The 19,513-nt window shown below is 52.9% G+C and overlaps 1 long non-coding RNA gene across 1 annotated transcript; it reads left to right on the top strand.

Annotated features, from left to right (window-relative positions):
- The first annotated feature begins 13,149 nt into the window (after positions 1-13,149).
- LOC147355270 (uncharacterized) lies at positions 13,150-14,642 on the top strand. Its single transcript, XR_015143961.1, has 2 exons — positions 13,150-13,449; positions 13,853-14,642. It is a non-coding gene; the product is annotated as an uncharacterized LOC147355270 (long non-coding RNA).
- Positions 14,643-19,513: the final 4,871 nt, after the last annotated feature.

Raw genomic sequence — 19,513 nt, forward strand, 5'->3', positions numbered from 1 at the left:
TGTCCCCTGCAATGGCAGGCAGATTCTCAACTACTGGACCACCAGGGAAGTCCTCCCGCGTGTTTTGAACAAGGTGCTTTGCTGTTTAATTTGTACCCTGGGCCCCACAGATTTGGTAGCCAGCCCACGAGTGCCGTGCATCTGCGTGGCCAGTTGTTCACCATCTGCTCCACATTGCTGGAACAGAAGCTCCCCACGGGTGGGAACTTTCCGAAGGCCCAGATGGCGGATGGGTGCTTCATTTGTGGGGGTACCAGTGTTGTGGGTATTGGCGATAGCAGTGCTGCTGCATTTTGGGTGGGGTGGATAATGCTGTGGGTGCTGGTGACAGTGATGGTGGTGAGAGAGTGGGGGTGTCTGCTTGGTTTTGAGGAAAAGGACTCACAGAAACATCCCTCATCTCTGGCTCTTGTGCATCTAGGCTCAGGGCTCTTTCCAGGCAGTGGTGGAGCCCTGCTGGATTTCTGCCTGTATCATTCAGGCTACCAGCTGGAAACAGAATTCAAACAAAGAAAACTTGTAAATAGACGACTTACAGACATGCAGGCAAGGCAGAGCGGTGCTGAGGAGCTGGGAACTGGCAGGAATGGGAGGCTTCACCTCCAAAGTAACAGGCAGTGAACGCTGGGGACCGGGAGGGGACACCCTCCTGGCTGGCTGGCTGGCCGGAGCAGAAGCCAGTGGACCGGGAGCCTGGCAGGTGCAGCTGTCAAGGTGTCTCCCCCTTGGCAAGGCGGCCGAGGACAGAGGATGGACTGGGCAGTAGGGTGGGTCCCACACTGACTGGTCACACAGCAACCCAGCCCAGGGAGGACCATTCCCGCATCCCTGCACCTTTGTGGGGAAAACCTGGAACGAATTTGGGGACAGTGCTCTCAGCAAGTGATCTTGAGCCCCAATTACAGCATTGGGTTCCCAGCCACTTTTGGGGGCACATGGGTCACGATGTGGAAAGAAAGCAGGTAGAGGGGTCCCCATGGTCTCAAACTCATCTTCTGGAAGCCCCCCAGCTGATGTCCTACTGTTCTGGAGCTGAGCCCCCACCTCAGACCTCAGGGAGGGCCTGTCGGGCCCAGACCTGGGGTCTCATGACCCCCACGCCCCGTGCTGAGGATGGTTGATCAGCAGTGATCAAGAAACAGCGTTAAGGCACCAACAACTCCTTTGTTTTTGTTGTTTTTCAATAAACAACCCTCCATCCCCACCGCAGCCCTCCTGTTTTGTTTCACAGCAGCCTCCTGACTCAGCCTACCAGGCCTGCTGGCGCTGCTCTGTCCCACCTCTCCAGCTCTAGGCTGCTGCTGCTGCTAAGTCGCTTCAGTTGTGTCCAACTCTGTGTGACTCCAGAGATGGCAGCCCGCCAGGCTCTCCCGTCCCTGGGATTCTCCAGGCAAGAACACTGGAGTGGGTTGCCATTTCCTTCTCCAATGCATGAAAGTGAAAAGTGAAAGTGAAGTTGCTCAGTCGTGTCTGACTCCTAGCAACCCCATGGACTGCAGCCTACCAGGCTCCTCCGTCCATGGGATTTGCCAGGCAAGAGTCCTGGAGTGGGGTGCCATTGCCTAGGCTAGCCCCATCTCAAATGCGGCAAATTCCTCCTATTGGTGACCTAACCCCATTCTTGCAGTGGCAGCATTAAGACCTCAGGTTCCTCCAAGGGAAGCTTGTAAAGGGGAATGTTCTGGCAGTGAATAGGGCTGCTGTTCCCTCCAAACCGGGGCTGGGGTGGGACTTGGGCCCTGGAGGAGGAAACAGGCTGGACCAGCAGGGACTCGGGCCGCTGGCAGGGCAGCAAGCCCTTCGGAAGTTGCTCTCAGGTGCACGTGCTCCATTTCTCCAGGGGGTTTTCGGTTTCCTCTTTCTCTGTACCTACCTCGCTTCTCCTCTAGCCTGGGCCTGAGCTAGAGAGACAGATGCCGGGAGCTTGGGGGACCTCTGAGGGGGACCAGGCAGCACTCACCTGGTGCTGGCCTCTGGGGCCACCTCCCCACCCCTATCTATGCACCCACTAGAGAAACACCTGTCCTGGGAGGGCAGCACAGGAGAGGAGAGGCTGTGTCCAGGTCACTCCCAACACCAGCCCTCAGATGCAACACAGGATGGACTCCCCACCTCGGAAGACCCGCCCCTGGCAGGTGCAGCTTCTTCTGCCCACTCCTCCGCAGTAACGCTGTTCCATCCTGCACACACCATGAGCACACACATGGATGTGGAGAGGAGGACACATGTAGATCCACATGTGTACTTCAAATGTAGAAACTCTGCCAAGGTAAACAGGAACACAGCTACGCACACATACTCACAAGACTCTCACATATACACACACACTCAAACACACACTCTTACACAAGCACACATGGATATACACACTCGCACACACACACCCAAGCACATGCAAACACCCCCTCACATACACGCACCCACATACACTCACGCCTACCCGGGCTCAGCTGCAACTCAGACATAGACGTCCACACATATTTTCAGATGCTCACAAACACGTAAGTGCCCAGATTCAGACTCACATGCCTGACTCCAGCCCTGCATGCGCAAATAGTAGCAAATGCACGTGCCTCATGGGCCTCTGTGTCCATAAGCAGAGGCAGACATGTATGAACCCGCAGACACACCTGTATCTCCTTGTGCACGTGTGCTTCTGTGGGCCCATGTGCTGTGTCCACATGTGCGTCCACACAGCATGCACATGTGCTCACAGACAGACAGGCCGGAGACACAGCCTGGGCACATAGCAGGGCCTGGCTCCAAGGCTTCTGGGGGGTCTTTGTCTCCCCTTGGATTGAACAACCCTGCTTCTGTTCTGGAAGGTGGGGGTGGGGCGAGAGGCTGGCTCCTCGCTTAAACGCCTTTGGCAAAACTCCCGAAGGCAGTGAGGAAGCAAAGGCTTGAAGGCCACGCTTTGGAGGAGAAGCCCCGGAACAGCTGCAGCCCAGCCCTGCCCCGGGCCCCACTTGGCAACGTCTCCCCGCAATGGCAAGCAGCCTCAGAGCTGCTGCTCTGGAAAGGCAGGTGGTGGCTGCTGGGCTGCAAATGCAAATCCCCTCCCTCCACTAGGCAACGCAGGAAGCAGAGCCTGGGGGCTGATGTGGGGTCTCAGGGCCGTGCCCACACCTTGGCTGAGCTTTCCAGCTGGGGACCTGGGCTCGGCACAGGGTGGCTGGGGAGAGCAGCCGGCAGCAGTGTGTGCCTGAGCCAGGCGGGGGCTGGTCTTCTCCCCTCCGCGCCTATGCCAGTGGTGCCCACGCTCGATGCCAACTCTTGCGAGAACAGCCCTATCCGCCAAGGAGCAGATGCTTGCTAGAAGATTCCATCCCAGGAATCCCGTTAGGAGCCAGTGGGCCTGCAGCAAGTGGGATTTCATTTTATTATTACTTTAAAGTGAACATTTTCACCCAGCTGGAATCCAGGGGCAGATCCGGGTGCTTGGCGAGTAACAGTGAAGACTTTCAGCCTTTGTCCAAGGCGGGTAGGGACAAGCCTTTCAAGCCTTTGTCTGCTGTGATGTCACCACAAACCAGGCCACTGGAAACAAGGGCAGTTTATCCTCTTGCACTCTGCCTGCCAATATAGGAGATGTAAGAGAGGTGGGTTTGATCCCTGGGTCGGTAAGATCCCTTGGAGGTGGGCATGGCAACCGACCCCAGTATTCTTGCCTGGAGGATCTCATGGACAGAGAAGCCTGGCCGGCTATGATCCATAGGGTTGCAGAGTTGGACACAGCTGAAGTGACTTAGCACGTGCACATGTACAAATGTGGAAACATGCACAGAGGTACTAAGCGACTTGTCCAAGGTCCCTGAGGGAGCAGACACTTTTCAACTCCCTGCTATTGAGTGGCAAACCACCCCAAACTTAGTGGCACACAACTACAAGAGCACTGATTTTTTTTATTGTGTGCGTGTGTGTGTGAATCTGCAGTTTGGGCAGGGCTTGTTGGGCACGGCTGGTCACTGCTCACTCGGCAGGAGGTGGGGCTGAGATCATCTCCCAGGTCTAGCCTCGCTGTGTTGCCTGGGCTTCCTCACAGCGTGGCGGCTGGTGTCAGGTGCAAGCATCCAGAGCACAGACAGAAAATCAGGTGGAGACTCTGGCTTTTGACAACTGAGCCTCAGAAGGCTGAAGCATCCTTTCTGACCGCTCTCCTCACTGAGGCAGCCACAGGGGCCCATCCAGTTTCAAAGGGAGGGGACGAGGCTCCACCATGGGTGCGTGGCAGGTTGCAAGGTTCTGGAAGCACATGGGGGATAGAAAATATTGGGTTGGCCATTTAAAAAATAATTTTATGTATTTATTTTTAGCTGTGCTGGGTTTTCATTGCTATTGGGGTTTTCTCCAGCTGCAACGAGTCGGGCTACTCTCTAGTTGCGCTGCGTGGGCTTCTCACTGCAGTGGTTTCTCTTGTTGCAGAGCACAGGATCTAGGACTCCGGTGCTCAGTAGTCGTGTCTTCTGGGATTTAGAGCACAGGCTCAGTAGTTGCGACACATGACTTAGTTGTTCAATGGGGTGTGGGCTCTTTCTGGATGAGGGAGCAAATCTGTGTCTCCTGCATTGGCAGGCAGATTCTTTACCACAGAGTCACCAGAGGCTTCTGAGCTGGCCATTTTTGATGCAGTCTACCTATAATCTGGGTATAAACCCAGGCTTTCTAGATCCAGGGCCTAGGCTCTCAAACATGAAATGGTTTATTGAGCACTGACTGTGTGCCAGGCCCTAGGACAGGCGCAGGCCTTTATCTGCACCATCATTGTCATCCAGTAAGCTGCCTGGTCAGGGGATGACGTCGCCTGGCCCTCTGCTCAGGATGTGGTCAGTGCAAACATGGAACCCACACGCCACCTGAAACAGACGTCACACTCCAGGGCTCCTCTGGCCACATCCAGCTCTCAAACACATTTTGCCTGGCTGGCAGGATGTTTCTAAAAATGGAATCTTCACCCCCAGGGCCAGGCTTGCAGCTTCTCTTGGAGGATCAGATGTGTCATGCTGGTCATTTCTGCAGGGTGATGGTCAGTTGGTGCTGTGTGGAATGGCTGCCCCCTACAGGTGGGGTCCTGGTCGGACTTGGCACAGTCCTTACCGACCCCCATTGGAGTCATACCAGGCTCTTCCGCTGCCTTGCAACTCCTTTCGAAACCTGCCTCTTCACTTTCTCCTGTGACCTCAACTTTGGTAGCCTGTCTGGAAAGATGCCACAGCCAAATGAGAAGAGCATGGGGGGTGTGCAGGTGTGTACAGATGTGTTCAGATACGTGTGCTGGTGTGCACTCAGGTGAGTGCAGGTGTGGGGGGTGCCAGGCCCAGGAATCCAGGCACTTCAGCATGTCTTACCTTAGACTCCTACAGCCTCAGGTCTACTGTGGGAGGTCTGCTAACGTCTTATGACCCCTTGCCCAAGAAGTGGACAGGGGTTTTTCCCAACTCTCTGCAACGCCACAGTCTCTTCTGGCCTAGCCAGGGCTCCCGGGGCCAGGCCCAGGCGGATGTCCTCACACTGCCACCTGGTGGTCTCTTCCGGGAGTGCAGGGACATGCCAGCCCACCCAGGATGGCCCCAACACACCTGTGGCCTCAATCAGCCCAGGATGCAGACTCAGTGGGGGTCCCTGCCCAGAGTTCTAGGTGCATGTCTCAGTGTCTCACAGGGCCCAAGAATTGGCCTGGCCCAGATGCCTCATCTCCCAGCCTCCCTTCCCTTCTGCTTCATCCTCTTCTGGGCACTATTATTCAGGAGCTATTGGGAAGAATTTGGAGACTGAAGAATGGCAGGTGGCTCTGGGCTAGAAGCATCCAGTATGTGTATGCTCAGTCACTCAGTTGTGTCTGACTCTGCGTCCCCATGGACAGTGGCCTGCCAGGCTCCTCTGTCCATGGAATTTTCCAGGCACGAGTAATGGAGCAGTTGCCATTTCCTTCTCCAGGTGATCTTCTTGACCCAGGGATCGAACCTGTATCTCTTGTGCCTCCTGCACTGGCAGGCGGATTCTTTACCCAGACCCTGACCCTAAAACACAGAAAAGGTCCCACTGACGGGAGGATGCTTCCAGGAAGCTGGTGTCCTGGAAGCCGCCCCATCAAAGCTGCCATAGCCCGGGAGGATTTCCTGACTCTCCAAGCAGCCCTGTCCCTCCCCAGCGGGCGCCTGGGCAGACTCCTCAGCCAGGGTGCAGGGGTCATCCAGCCAGTGTGGGGTAGGGGCCCAGCAAGACAAACTGAGATGGTGACTGGTCTTGTGTCCTTGAAGACGTGTGAGCGGCCTCAACTGTCCCTGACCTCAGTGCTGTTTGCCTGGACTGCCTTTCGTGGTCTGCTAAGGCGATGCCTAGCATGCTGGCTTCTGATCCGTGCTGGCACCACACCACTTCTGCCTCTCCACCTGCTCCAGTCCTGACCCCACATGTCCTCCCAATCCTTTCACCCATTCACCCACTCATTCATCCAGTAGCCACCGCCCACTGCCCCCCCCACCCCCACCAGATCAGAAAAAACACACACCCAAGGCCAGTAACCTGGGACTTCCACCCTGGGGAGGGAGTTGGTCACTGGGTAAAGAGATTCATTACAAGTTAATTTCAGGGAGTGACGAGTGCCCTGAGATGGGCTACAGAGTGATGGGTGTGTGATGCTTCAGATGGGGTTCCAGGAGGAGGTGATGAGTGAGCTGAGACCTGCGGAGGGGCACCCAGACATGTGAAAGGGGGAAGGAGGGCCTGACAAGCGTAATGGCCCCGAGGCAAAGGCAACATGCTTAATGCAGAGGACAGAATGTCACCTGGTCAGGGAAGGGGGGAGATGGCCCTACAAGCCATCCTGAGAGCTGCGGAAGCCTGTGGGGATATGTGCAGTCTCCTTCCCTGGGAGAGCCCTCAGAGAATGAGCTCTGGTGGAGGGTGGTTTACTCTGGCCTCTGGAGGCCTGCCTTAAATTGCTTCCCCAGAGAACAGAGACTGATGATGTCTTGAATCAGTTTCCTGTGGAATCTAGTCTTCCCTGGGGAGGTGCTGAGCATCTCCTCTGCTAGTTGGATCCTTGTCAGGGACAATCAGTTCAGGGAATATTCTAAACCAAAAGGTAAACGAGGAAACTGAGACTAGCTGAGATGAATTCCTGACGTTGGTCTGCGTTTTTTCCCACATAAATCCTTCTTTGCGTTCATGACACAGCCACAAATCCCTTCTCAGCCTCAGGTGGAGCGGGATAAAGTGTATGGATGAATCCGCAGGGTGAGTAATCCAATCCCAGGCCTGGTGCTCAGCCTCGCACCGTTGCCCCGGGCAACCGCTGGAGTGGGGATGTTGTCTATAACCTTAAAAACTGATTACTGGCTCTCCCCCTGTGCCTTCAGTCTTAAAGCGGATTAAGTGGGAGGGCTAGCTGGCTTAGGGACTCAGTCGAGGCATCTGCGCTCCCCTTTTATGCAGCGATTAACTCACTTAGTACCTGGGAAATGAGACAGACGGGGCAGAGGCTGCTTGTGTTAAGGGTGGGGTGATTGGAGCTGGGGTGTGGGTGGGTATCTGCTCTCAGGGGGCTTTGGGACTTGGGGTTTCCCATGCAATCTCCTCACTTCCTTCCTCTGCTGGTAGGAGGGTCCCAGATTGTGGGAGGGACCCCTGTCCAGAGGAGGGTCTGGGATAGTCCCATCTTAGGTCAGGACAACCTCGTCTTCAAGCTGAAAGGCAATCAGACCAAGACACCTCGCAGTCTGCCAGCCCAAAGGTCATTTTCAGCATCTTCAAAAAGTGGCCTAATCTGGCCACTTCTTACCACCTCCACTCTGCTCCGTGCTGCTGCCATCCTGACCTGAACTGGAGCAGTAGGCAGCAGCCACTCTCCCATCTCGACTCCTACCTCTGTGTGGGCTTCCAGCTGATTAATGAACTTTCTCTGCTGGTGGTCACGCCCCATGTGATCCCTGCCACTGGAGTGTGGGTGGGCCTGTGACTCGCCTCCAGCCAGTAGAAAACGGCAAAGGTGATGAGAGGTCCCCTTCTAAGTAGGGTTGTAGAAAGACTCTGGCTTCTGTCTCCTGCCCTTCTCTTGCTCTTGCTGATGAAACCAGCAGCTGCCACATTGAGAGCAGCCTTGTGGAGAGGCTCATGTCACAGGGGACCAAGGATGGCCCTTGCCTGCTGAAAGCCAGCCAGGAACTGAGCCCTCGGAGGAAAGGTCCTGCCAAGAAGCCGTGAGCGAGCCAGAAAGTGGACCCTTCCCCAGTGAAGCCTTCAGATGAGACCTCAGCCCACCAATTGCCACTGCAGCCTGCAAGGGACCCTGAGCGGGCGAGCCCGCTAAGCCACACTATGTTCCTGACCTGAGAAAATGTGAGGTAGTGAACTCAAGTTTTAAGCTGCTGATTTTGGGGTCATTTGTTATGCAGCCACAAATAACTAGTACATGCCCCACATGCTGTTCTCTGCAGTAGTCAGACTACTCACATCACTTGTCTGCACACAGTCCCCAGGGTCACCATCACACTCTGAGCAAAGACCTGAGCCCTTGCAGCAGCCGAATGGCCCCGCCCCACTCCTCACCCCTTGATCTGGACTCTCAAGTGCCACCCCTTTGCCCTCTCTCCTCTGGCCTCATGAGTGTTGTGCTGTTCTTTGGACATTCCAAACTGCATCTGCCTCAGGGCCTTTGCACTGGCTGTTTCCTCTGCATGGGATGCTTTTTACTGAGCTGCATGACTAGGTCACCCTCTTCCTTTTCACATGGCCCCCTACTTAATCTTACCCCCTCCCACTGCCCTGTCCCTTCCTCCTCCTTGTCAGCATTCAACACTGTTTCCTGTCTCCCCTCACTTGCTGCTAGGATGTGTGGGCCATGAAAAGAGCGATTTCTCTGTGTGTGCTTATTGTTTCTCCCTGCTGAATCCCTACGGCCCGAATCAGTGTATGACATACAGCAGATCCTCAATAAGCTTTTGTTGATTGAATTGATGAATGAATAAGGGAGCAGAGGATGAATCCAGTCAGCCCAGCAGCAATTGCCCTCTCAAGCTTGGAGACATAGATGCTCCACACATCCTTACTGAGTGGATCTGTCCCATGGAATACAGGTGAGGATGCGAAACTCTGACCCTCTCAGAAGAAACATAGCTCTGTTCTGATGATGCTCTGACGAAGAAAGTTGGGTAGGAGGGCGCCAGCATGCAGTGTCGGGCGGGCCAGGCACCAGGTACCCACAGAGCCGTCTGGCCGCGGTGCTGGCCGTGGATGGCTGAGCTGTGTTGGCTCTTCCTTTGCCATGTTGTACAAATGTCTATTTTGCAGCAACACTCCAACTCCCAATTCTTTTCTCCTGATTTTCTTCTTAAAAGAAAATCACGAGAAACAATTTTTAACTGCAGAAGTTTAAGCCTGAATCCATTCTCGTAAACAATTGTTACAGCAAGTAACTCCCCTCCCCCGCCCTGTAATATATGTTAGGAAACCGCAGGCATCAGGAGACAGAGCTGAGGGTGGGGGTGGCAGGGGCCTCGAGCGGGGCTCATGCTGCCCGGTCACCAAGTCCCCTTTCCTGCCCACAGCCATGACCGCATGGGTGGACAGAGTGCCCCTCGGCCTGGGCCCTGAGTGAGTTCAAGGCACAGGTGCCTGAGGACCCGGGAAGGCAGTGGCTTGAATGAGAAGAGGGCCTTCAGCACCTGTTTTCCATGAAGACCGGGGATGGTTGGTCAGGTGCAGCGGAACCTAACCAGCCCTGACTGCTACCGAAATAGACACCCAGAGGCCATGCTGCCGCAACAAGGAATAAACACTGGAAAGCCTGTGTCGCTGGCTTAGGAGGAGGATGGAGAGAAAGCTCAGCTCCACCGAGGGAAGTGTCTGGTCAGATGTGACTGCAGGGCTCAGACCTCAGATGGTGAATTTAGTGAAGCCGTAGCTCCAGGAAAGAGGCTGTTAGCAGGAGCTGGTGTCAGCTGTCCTCTGCCAAACTCAGACAAGAATTGGCCAGCCTGAAGCAGGAGTGAAAGTGAGGAAAGGGCTTCCACCAAGTTGAAAACTGACTACATTAAAGACCCCTTCCCCAAGTGACAGTCAATTAAAAAGCCAATTTGATGAGTCGAGTTAAGGGAGTGGCATCTTGGCTAAAGGCGTGTCCAAGTGCAGAGGTGACAGGAGTGTGGGGCTTTCTCTGGGACATGGCAGTGGGGGGCAGAGAATGTGGGTACTCACTGACAAAGGAGAACAGGGAACCTGGCCTTACAAACCTGAAGGCATTGGCACCAGGACTAAGGGTTCTGTCGGCATGGAGCTGACCAGGATCAGAAATAAGACACTTGATAAGGTTCTGAGGGAGCTTCCTACGTAGTGCAGTGGTAAATAATCCACCTCCCAGTGAAGGAGACGCAAGAGATGTGGGTTTGATCCCTGGGTTGGGAAAATCCCCTGGAGTAGGAAATTGCAACCCACTCCAGTATTCTTTCTTGAATAATCCCATGGACAGAGGAGCCTGCAGCACTACAATCCAAGAGGTCACAAAGAATTGTACACGACTCAGCAACTGAGCATGTGCGTGCACACACACACACACACACACACACACACGCACAAGGTTCCAAGACAATGGTGATGACAAAACAAGACCCATTTAGAAGAAGAGAGGAATGGGCATGTTTGGACAAGCTTGCACTAACTGCCTGCAACCGGAGGACAGGCTGAGAAACTGCCATCCCTGGGGGGTGTCTGCCCTAATCCCACGTCACACGGGCCAAGAATATGTAGGAGAGCCCCAAGCTCCCACGGAGCTGAGCCAGGGCCTCGGAGGATGAGAGCATGGGGACTGCCTCCACTGCAGGGGCTCAGAGTGTCCATCCAGAGGGCTCCCTTTCCTATGACAGCCGGGCCTGTTTACGGTCATTTTCCTGTCTTTGTTCCATGCAGCACTGAGTGTGTGCAAGGAAGTTATTTATCTTTCTAGTTTCAAGGTCTTCAGATGCAGAGATGCCCGATGTGAACAGGGTACAATGGTATGAACCCCCCAGGCTTTGCCCAGAAGCCCTGGCTGTATGTGGCTGGAATTTTGGGGTCATCATGCTTGGGAAGATGAGAGACAGAGAGCAGAATTAGCTGGCCTAAAGTCATCCAGGCTGTTCACAAATTATTTTGTCTCCTTTTTCAGACATCCGAGAGGATTCCCCTTCCCTGCTCCCTTGGAGATTGGCCTGGCCATGTGACCTGCTTTGGACAACGAAACATGAGCCATTAAAGGTCAGTTTATGGTGTTTCCTAGTTCCTGCTTTGGTGATTGTAGAACTGTGAGTCACCCTGGGTTCCTGGCCCCATGTGATCACCCAGAGCTGAGGGCCTTGCGGCCCATGCTGGACACATAGTGTGAGCGAGAGATGTACCTTTGATGTGTTTGGCTGTTGGTATGGTGGGAGGGGGGATGTTTGTTACACAGCAGACCCTGTTCTAGCCTGACTGATACACTCTGTTGAGCACGAATACAGGGCTGTCACTTTGCTCTTGGTTTGGGGGGAGTGGGCACAGGACTGCTTCCCAATGAGGTTCAAAACACCTTACTTTGAGGTTGACAGAGACAATGGAAAGAAAGTCTCCACATGTACTCTGTGGTGAGGCATAGCTCTGGCTGAGAGCAAGGAGTCTGGAAAAACGAGATAATGAGCTTCCCAGGGCTCTGTCATGAGGGAACGGCAGGCCTGAGTCCTCTCCTGAGCATGTTCTGGATTGGGGCTGATGAATGAGCAGTGAATCCTGCCCTTCCCACCCTCATCTGGGGGACCCCCCAGTCCACCCACTGCCTGGGGTGATGGACCTTCCTTAGCAGCCCCCAGAGTTCCCGAGGGATCACACTCTTGCAGAACAGGAGCCTCGGCTTTGCTCATGCTTTGAGATGCTCTGATAAATTCTACCCACAGCGCATCGTGTTTACCAGGTTGTTAATAATCATGATGCCGGGTATGTACCTCCCCATGGTAGAAGGCTGCTCCCCGGATGGATTATGGATCTGTTCACACACGATTTCCATACATCTTTAAAGATTACCACTTTAACAGCTCTTGGTATAGATACCAGGAGGCAGTTACATTTAACAGCGCATAAATCTAATTCCCTCTGCACTCAATTTTCTCAGGCTGCAGAATCAATTTGAGTCTGTCAGGATTTTATTCCAAAGTCTATTAACACCCGGCTTGTTTCCTCCATTTCCCGGCTCTCTCTCCCCCTTTTCAGAGACTCAATCCTACAGAAAAAGATGCCTTGCTGATACACCGTAACAGCCTTTATCTCTTTACAGGATCTAATTAGGCATGAAGGAGAGGCAAAGCCTCGACAATTAGGCCTGGGCCCTGGAGGTCCTGTCCTGGGATGCAGCCTGCCTGAGTCCACCTCACCTCTCAGGGTCAGCCCTGGATGCTTTCTCCCTGCTCTGCAGTGGCAGGGGCGGGGGTAGGGTGGGGTTGGTTAGCAGGAGCTCTTTCCAGTGTCTTTTCTGGGGGGTCAGGGGTGTCTGAGATGTTCAAGTTAGCCCCATCTACTTCCAGGTGAGTTTTTCTCCAGGGTGGGATGAAGCCTCTGCTGTCTTAACGATAACCTAGAGGCACACAGCCATGTCTGAGCATCTACACGCAGTCATCATTCAATGCACTCACATCCATCCCTGAGATGTGTATTGTTATTCCCGTTTTATGAATGGGAAACAGACACAGAGAGAGTGACTCACCCAGGGTCACACAGCTAGCAAGAACCAGAGCAATTCAGCCTCCCACTAGTCATTGTCCAAGTCCGCTCCTGTCCTGGGGGCACCACACCATCTTGTGTGTGCATCTGTCCTCTCTTCTGCTAATAGTCCCACTGTCTCCATTCAGAACTGTCACATCCCCTACCCAACTCTGCTGACTGGCTCCTGCCCCAGGCCTGGTGGCAGGACTCCTCTCCCTGAAGCTGAGATAGGTTTAGGTGTAGGACAAGTTGTTGATCTGAGCTGCAGCAACCAAAGTTGGGCCTGGAGTTCTGGGTGGCACTGATAGAAGAGAGGCCTAGGGGCAGCAAGCAGGTGGCATCACATCAGGAGAGCTGCTGGAAGTCACCTGGAGGAGGTCCTGGCTGAGAAGGGAGCCACGGGACAGGGCTGCAAGGGAGAGAAGAGGGGAGGGGGATGGGGGAAGAGGTGGGGAAAGGAGAGCGAAAGGGAGGAGAGAGGCAGAAAGAGAGAGGATTTTGTTCTGATAATATTATTTGAACCTTTCTCATTTACCCCGTCCATTGGCCAAATGAGGCCGTTAGCCTGGGGTCACTGCTGCACCTTCCGGCCCAGGAGGACCCAGGAAAAAATGATATTGTGACCTTTGTTGTTGTTCAGTCACTCAGCTGCGTTCGACTCTTTGCAATCCTATGGACTGCAGCACACCAGGCTTCCCTGTCCCTCACCATCTCCCGGAGCTTGCTCAAACTCATGTCCATTGAGTAGGTGATGTCGTCCAACCATCTCATCCTCTGTTGTCCCCTTGTGATCTTTAGAGTAATGTAATCTCTTTATCCAGTGGGGATCACTCAATTCCCTGTGACTTGGCTTCTTTGTTGTGAACTAGGGATGATGGTGGTGGTAGTGCTACTACTGATGGTGATAATGCCAGTGATGATGGTGGTGGTGGTGGTGGTGGTGGTGATGGTGAGGATGTTGGTGATTGTTTGGTGATGATGATGTTGATGGTGGTGATGGTGAGGATGTTGGTGATGACAGTGATGATGATGTTTGGTGATGGTGGTGATTGTCAGGATGCTGGTGATGGTGATGGTGATCATAAGGCTGAATGATCTTAAGCTAGTGTAACAGGATGTTGTGGTGAATTTTCTCCTGTTGTCCTAGAAAAGTAACTAAGACCCAAGAATTAGAACAAAGGAGTCAAATCCCCCCTGTTTGAAAGTACCAACGAGCTATCAAGAGATGAGACTGGCCCAAGAGGAGTGCATCCTGTCCTACCATCACCATCCCCCTGCCCATGAGTCCATGTAAAAGGGTCAGGGTCAGGGACCTCTGGGGCCATGCAGGATCCCTGCCTCCAAGTGACATCAGGGGCTCTGAGAGAGCATCTTGTGAGCAGCTGTTCCCGGAAGGGAAGTCTGCCATGCATTCTGTGGCTCGATACTTTCAGAGTGAAGATACCTACAAGCCACTCAAAGTGTGGCTACAGCACAATGTGGTAAAAACATTCTTGCCATGTGCCGTGTAAAGTTTGAGGGCATGAATGAATAGACTGGATGAAAAATGGCTGCAAAGCCCCTGTACGCCAGTGAAGAGGTGGGGCCTGCTTCTCCTCCACTTGAATTTGGCCCTGTGGAGCCTGACCAACGAAATGTGGTGTGTAAGTCACCGTCCAAGGCTAGGTCTTAAGAGATCCAAGCCTCCACCTTCTCTACTTGGAATGCTCTCTCTTGGATGTTGGCTGCCGTGCAAGAAATCCAACCTGCTGAAGAGAAAGGCCCTATAGAGAGGACTCTGAGCCACCATGGACTTTCCAGCCCCAGATGAGCTCCAAGTTGAATGCAGCCCCATGAGTGACCCCAATCAATGCCCACGGAGCAAACGAGCTGTCTAGTCAAGACTTGCCCAGTTCTTAATTCATAGGATTGTGAAATAAAATGATTCTTTTAAGTCATCAAGTTTTAGGGTGTTTCTTTGTTAAATACAATTTTGTTTACTGGCTGTGCTGGGTCTTCGCTGCTGCATGTGGGCTCTCTCTAGTTGCCGTGAGCCACGTCTACTCTCTGACTGTGGTGTGTAGGCTTCTCATTGCGGTGCCATCTCTTGTTGCGGAGCACAGGCTCTAGGCACTCAGGTTCAATTGTGGTGGCTCCTGGGCTCTAGAGCACAGGCTCAACAGTTGTACATAGGCTCAGTTGCTTTGCTGCACGTGGGATCTTTCCAGACAGGGATCAAACAGGGATCGAACTCATGTCCTTGCGTTGGCAGGCAGATTCTTTACCACTGAGCCACCAGGGAAACCCCTAGGGTGTTTCTTATAGAGAAAGAATCATGGCAGCAGTAGACAGAGACCAGAGCTCTTTTCTGGTCTGGAGATGCCTGAAGGAGAGGCTGGTGCCATCAGAGCTTGGAGGAGCTGTGACACAGGTGTCCGGGAGGAAATGGGGTAATGCCTACCCTGTCTCAGGCCTTGGGAACTGGGGGTGATGAGTCCCTGTGACACCTGTGAAAGAGTCTCCTCAGGTGAGAGGGGGTGCAGGGGCCAAGAGGCTGCTGTCCTGTGGTAGACTGTGCTGTTCCAGAACCTTCTCTGCTCCTTCCCACGAGAGGATGCCTCTCCCTATCACGGACACCGGGCCTGGCTGTTGGACTTGCTTTGGCTAATGAAAACCGAGGAGGTGACAGACCTCTTACAAGTAGAGGTTTGAGAGCCTGGCTCCACTTCTGCTCTTTGCCATGACGGTGAATGCTCCTGCCTGGCTGTTTCCCCTGCCTGAGTCCTGGAATGAAGAACAAATGGGAGTGAAACTGCAGCCAACCTTCAACCAACATAGAACAAAAGTGAGAGATAAAGCTGTGTACGTGAGCTACCGCAGTACAACCTAGTGTGAGCTGATCAACACACATCCAAAGAGATGGACAAAGCTGCCCTGTAAGGAACTGGGAGGATGCGCCACTGGGGTCCAATGGTGCTCTGGGTGCTCAGTGGTGGCGGGGGTCAGGCACGGAGTCGACCACCACTTCTGGCAAACACACCCTCCCCCTGGGCAGCGCCACCCTAGCAAGGCTCCTTCTATCCAGCCTCGTCAAAACATTCATCCTTGTGGAGTTCTTGCTTCTCTCACTTTCCAGGAAACATTGTCCCTTCCTTGGTAATTAAGACCCAAGGAACTTCTCTGATGGGATTTCTGAGGCTCTGGTGTCTGCTGAATCAATGGAGGTCCCTGCCCCCATCTTCTCTGGCCGAAGAGAGGAGAGGACTGAGATGGGGGCTCTGGTGAGGAAGGTCAGGAGAGACGGGGCAGGGGAGACTGGAGGAGGCCTGACTCTGCCCCTCCAGGCCGTGGGTTTTTACATCCTCAGCACTTGTTCATAAAGCGAGCACATTCCAGGCTATAGGAATCAGTTTCTTTAGAAAACCTCCGTTTTGTCAGAGCAAACCTTCCTGTCGCTGCAGTCACCAGGGTTTGATACCATTTTGCTAGGGAAGCATTGGCCCCTTCCTCCTTGTCAGGTTCTCTCCCACCGCCCTGACACAGAGGGCAGGTGATGCTTTTAATGTCTGTGGAATTGCCCACCTGTTCTGGGAACAGGGTCGCCCCTCCATCTCTTTCTTATGTGGATCCATCCCATAGTTTTCAGGTGGGTTCACCTCCAGGGTGGCAAATGAGAGCTCCCCTTCCTCTTGACTGACTGAAGAAGGACCAATGAGGGGATAATCTGAGGTTAGATCAAAGATACCCAGATCTCTTCACCTGGAATTAAAGGCTATAAGAAAGAGGTCAGTTGCACTTTATGGCCGTCTCTTAATAGCACATAGAGCTTCCCTGGTGGCTCAGATGGTAAAGAATCTGCCTGCAATGAGGGAGATGTGGGTCAGTCCCTGGGTCGGGAAGATCCCCTGGAGGAGGGCATGTCTACCCACTCCAGTGTTCTTTCCTGGAGAATTCCATGGGCAGAAGAGCCTAAAAGGCTACTGTAGGTGTTGATTTTTTTTAAAGATTTTTTTTGATGTGGACCATTTAAAAAATCTTTGTTGAATTTGTTACAACATTGCTTCTGTTTTATGCTTTGATTTTTTGGTCACAAGACTTGAGGGATCTCAGCTGCCCTGTGCTTGTGGGTGCTCTGTTGCCAAGTCATGTCTGATTCTTTGTGACCCCATGGACTCTAGCCCGCCAGGCTCCTCTGTCCATGGGATTCTCCAGGCAAGAATACTGGAGTGGGTTGCCATTTCCTCCTGAAGAGGATCTACCCAAACCAGGGATTGAGTCATATCTCCTGCTTGGGAAGGTGGATTCTTTACCACTGAGCCATGAGGAAAGTCCCTCAGCTCCCCAACTAGGGATCGAAACCCACACCCCTTGCATTGAAAGGTGAAGTCTTAACCACTGGACCACCAGAAAAGCCCCTAGATGTTGGTTTCAAAAGAGAAAAATGATATAAAGAGAAGCAGAGACAGACAGAGGCCCAGATGTTTTTGCCCCTCATACATGATGTGAATGATTTCTTCCTTGGCTTTCATTTATTTGTTTGTTGAAGCAATTTGAGTTGAGTTTCTGTCACTTGTAACCAGTCCATCTATTCAATGGTCAAATTCCTATTATTGACTGCCAAATAACAGTGGTGTGGGTGGGGCTGTAATTAACAGTCTGGGCCCTCTGTTAGTTACAACATTAGTTACAATATTAATGGCAGACACGCAGGTGGCCAGACACCTGGGCGGAGTGCATCTCACACACGCCCCCATCCAGCCCTTTCAGCGGCCCCAGGCAGTGGGCACCACAGCTCCTCCTCTGTGTTTAGATGAACAAACAAGTACAGGGCTAGAGTAAGTGAACCCAGGCCTTCTGTCCCAGGCTTCGCTCCCTTCCCCACCCTCCCCAGCAGCTGGGTTTATGGGGAGGGAGGCGAACAGTTCATCTGACAGTAAGAGAAATGAAGGGACTAAATCAGGCGCGCTCAGGTTAGGGATGAGTTTCAGAGCTCTGGATGGAAACCAGACGGAGTTTGGTTTCCAGATCCCAGCCCCCTTGGTAGCTTGGAAGGTTTTCCACCTCTTTCCAAGAGGAGATGTTCCAGTTCATCTTTCCTGTTCTGGGGAAACTCTTGTTTTCAGAAAGGTAACAATTTGGTTTCTGCTTGCAATGCCCCTCCCGAGGTTCACTGGGCACTGAACCTACAGCTAGAGGAAAGATTTGCAGCAGCTCAGCACTGACACTGTTAGCAACAGCTCAGTTTCTTTTTAAGTGTCGATTCTATCTCACAGCAAATTAGTTTTCCTCCAAGACGCCAGCCTCTCATTTTCCTCTTGTCTTTTGGATACACTTAATGTTCCTTTGTTCCATTTCATGAGCCGATACAAGGGTTTTGTTGCCTGCGGACAGTGCACTTCACTTAGTAGGTATCTGTTTGACATACAGCGTAGATTCTATTTAATGTAACTTCTTGTTTGCCTAAGCATTCGCCTGGCTGTTAGCACTTTGAGGTCAACATCTGCTCCTCTGTGTGTGTGTGTGAGCGCACATATGCGCATGTGTGCATGTGTGCGAGTAGGGCTGGGTAGGAGACTCCTGGGGGGACTTGCACACACAGTCACCAAGACTGTTCACAGAGCCTGGAGAACAAGGTGTGCATGTCAATCATCCCACCTTCTCTCTTTTTATTTATTTATTTATTTTTGGCTGTGCTGGGTCCTTGTTGCTGAGCGAGGGCTTTCTCTAGTGGCGAGCAGGAGTCACTCTCTCGTTGCTGATCTTGGGTTTCTCATTGCAGTGGCTTCTCTTGTTTCAGAGCATAGGCTCTAGGGCCCACGGGCTTCAGCAGTTGCAGTTCCTGGCTCTAAAGCACAGGCTCAGTAGTTGTGGTGGACAGGCTTATTTGCTCTGTGGCCTGGGGGATCTTCCTGGACCAGGGATCAAACTGCGTTGGCAGGTGGATTCTTTCCCACTGAGCCACCAGGGAAGTCCCCGCCTTCTCTTAATTAGCACCTGCCAGAGAGGCTCGGGTAGGGAGACCAGCACAACCATTTAGTTGCAACACCCTGATTACCCGGCCTGAGCTCCCGGGTAATGAGTCTAATGACTCTCACCGCTTAGGATTTAACCAGAGCCGAGCAGACGGGTGGTTGCTTAGGAGACCTGGTTGTGCTCGCCTCACTGGGCCTGTTCATTTCCTCTTCCATGCGTGTTTAGAGAAAAGCTGAGCCCTGAAGGACCTCCCTGGTGAAAGCAAGTGTCTGGGTGTGCTCCACCAGAACAAAGTCCAGCCCACGCTGCAACCATGTCCTGGGTGTGTTTGGAAAACCTATGAATCTGGGAGAGAGGGGGACTGGGAGCAGTTGAGGTGGGTCTAGGGGCCCCAAGTCCTGGAACATTCAGCCTTCCATGACATAGGCTGTTCATCCAACAGAATCGAGCTTGGGTCTGCTCGCCCACGAGCAGTAAAGCCAGTCTACAGCTACTGCGTCATGGTGAAGGAAAGCGCAGTGTTTATTGCAGGTGCCAAGCAAGGAAAAGTGGCAGCTAATGCTCAAAAGACATGAACTCCCTGATGGGTTTCTGGAATTTTTTTTTTTTTTTTTTGCCATTTGACATGTAGGATCTTAGGTTCCGCAACCAGGGATGAAAGCTGCACCACTTGCAGTGAAACTGTAGAGTCTTAACCACTGGATTACCAAGGATGTCCCCCCAGGAGGCATTTAAAACTTTTTATTTATTTATTTTTGGCCGCAATGGGTGGGTCTCCATTGCTGAGCGTGGGCTTTCTCTAATTGCAGCGAGCAAGGGTTATTCTCCAGTCTCGGTGTGTGGGCTTCTCACTGCA

The sequence above is a fragment of the Bos grunniens genome, chromosome 17 (genome assembly GCF_055505025.1).
Source record: "Bos grunniens cultivar Pamir isolate PY7600 chromosome 17, Bosgru_T2T1.0, whole genome shotgun sequence".
NCBI lineage: Eukaryota > Metazoa > Chordata > Mammalia > Artiodactyla > Bovidae > Bos > Bos grunniens.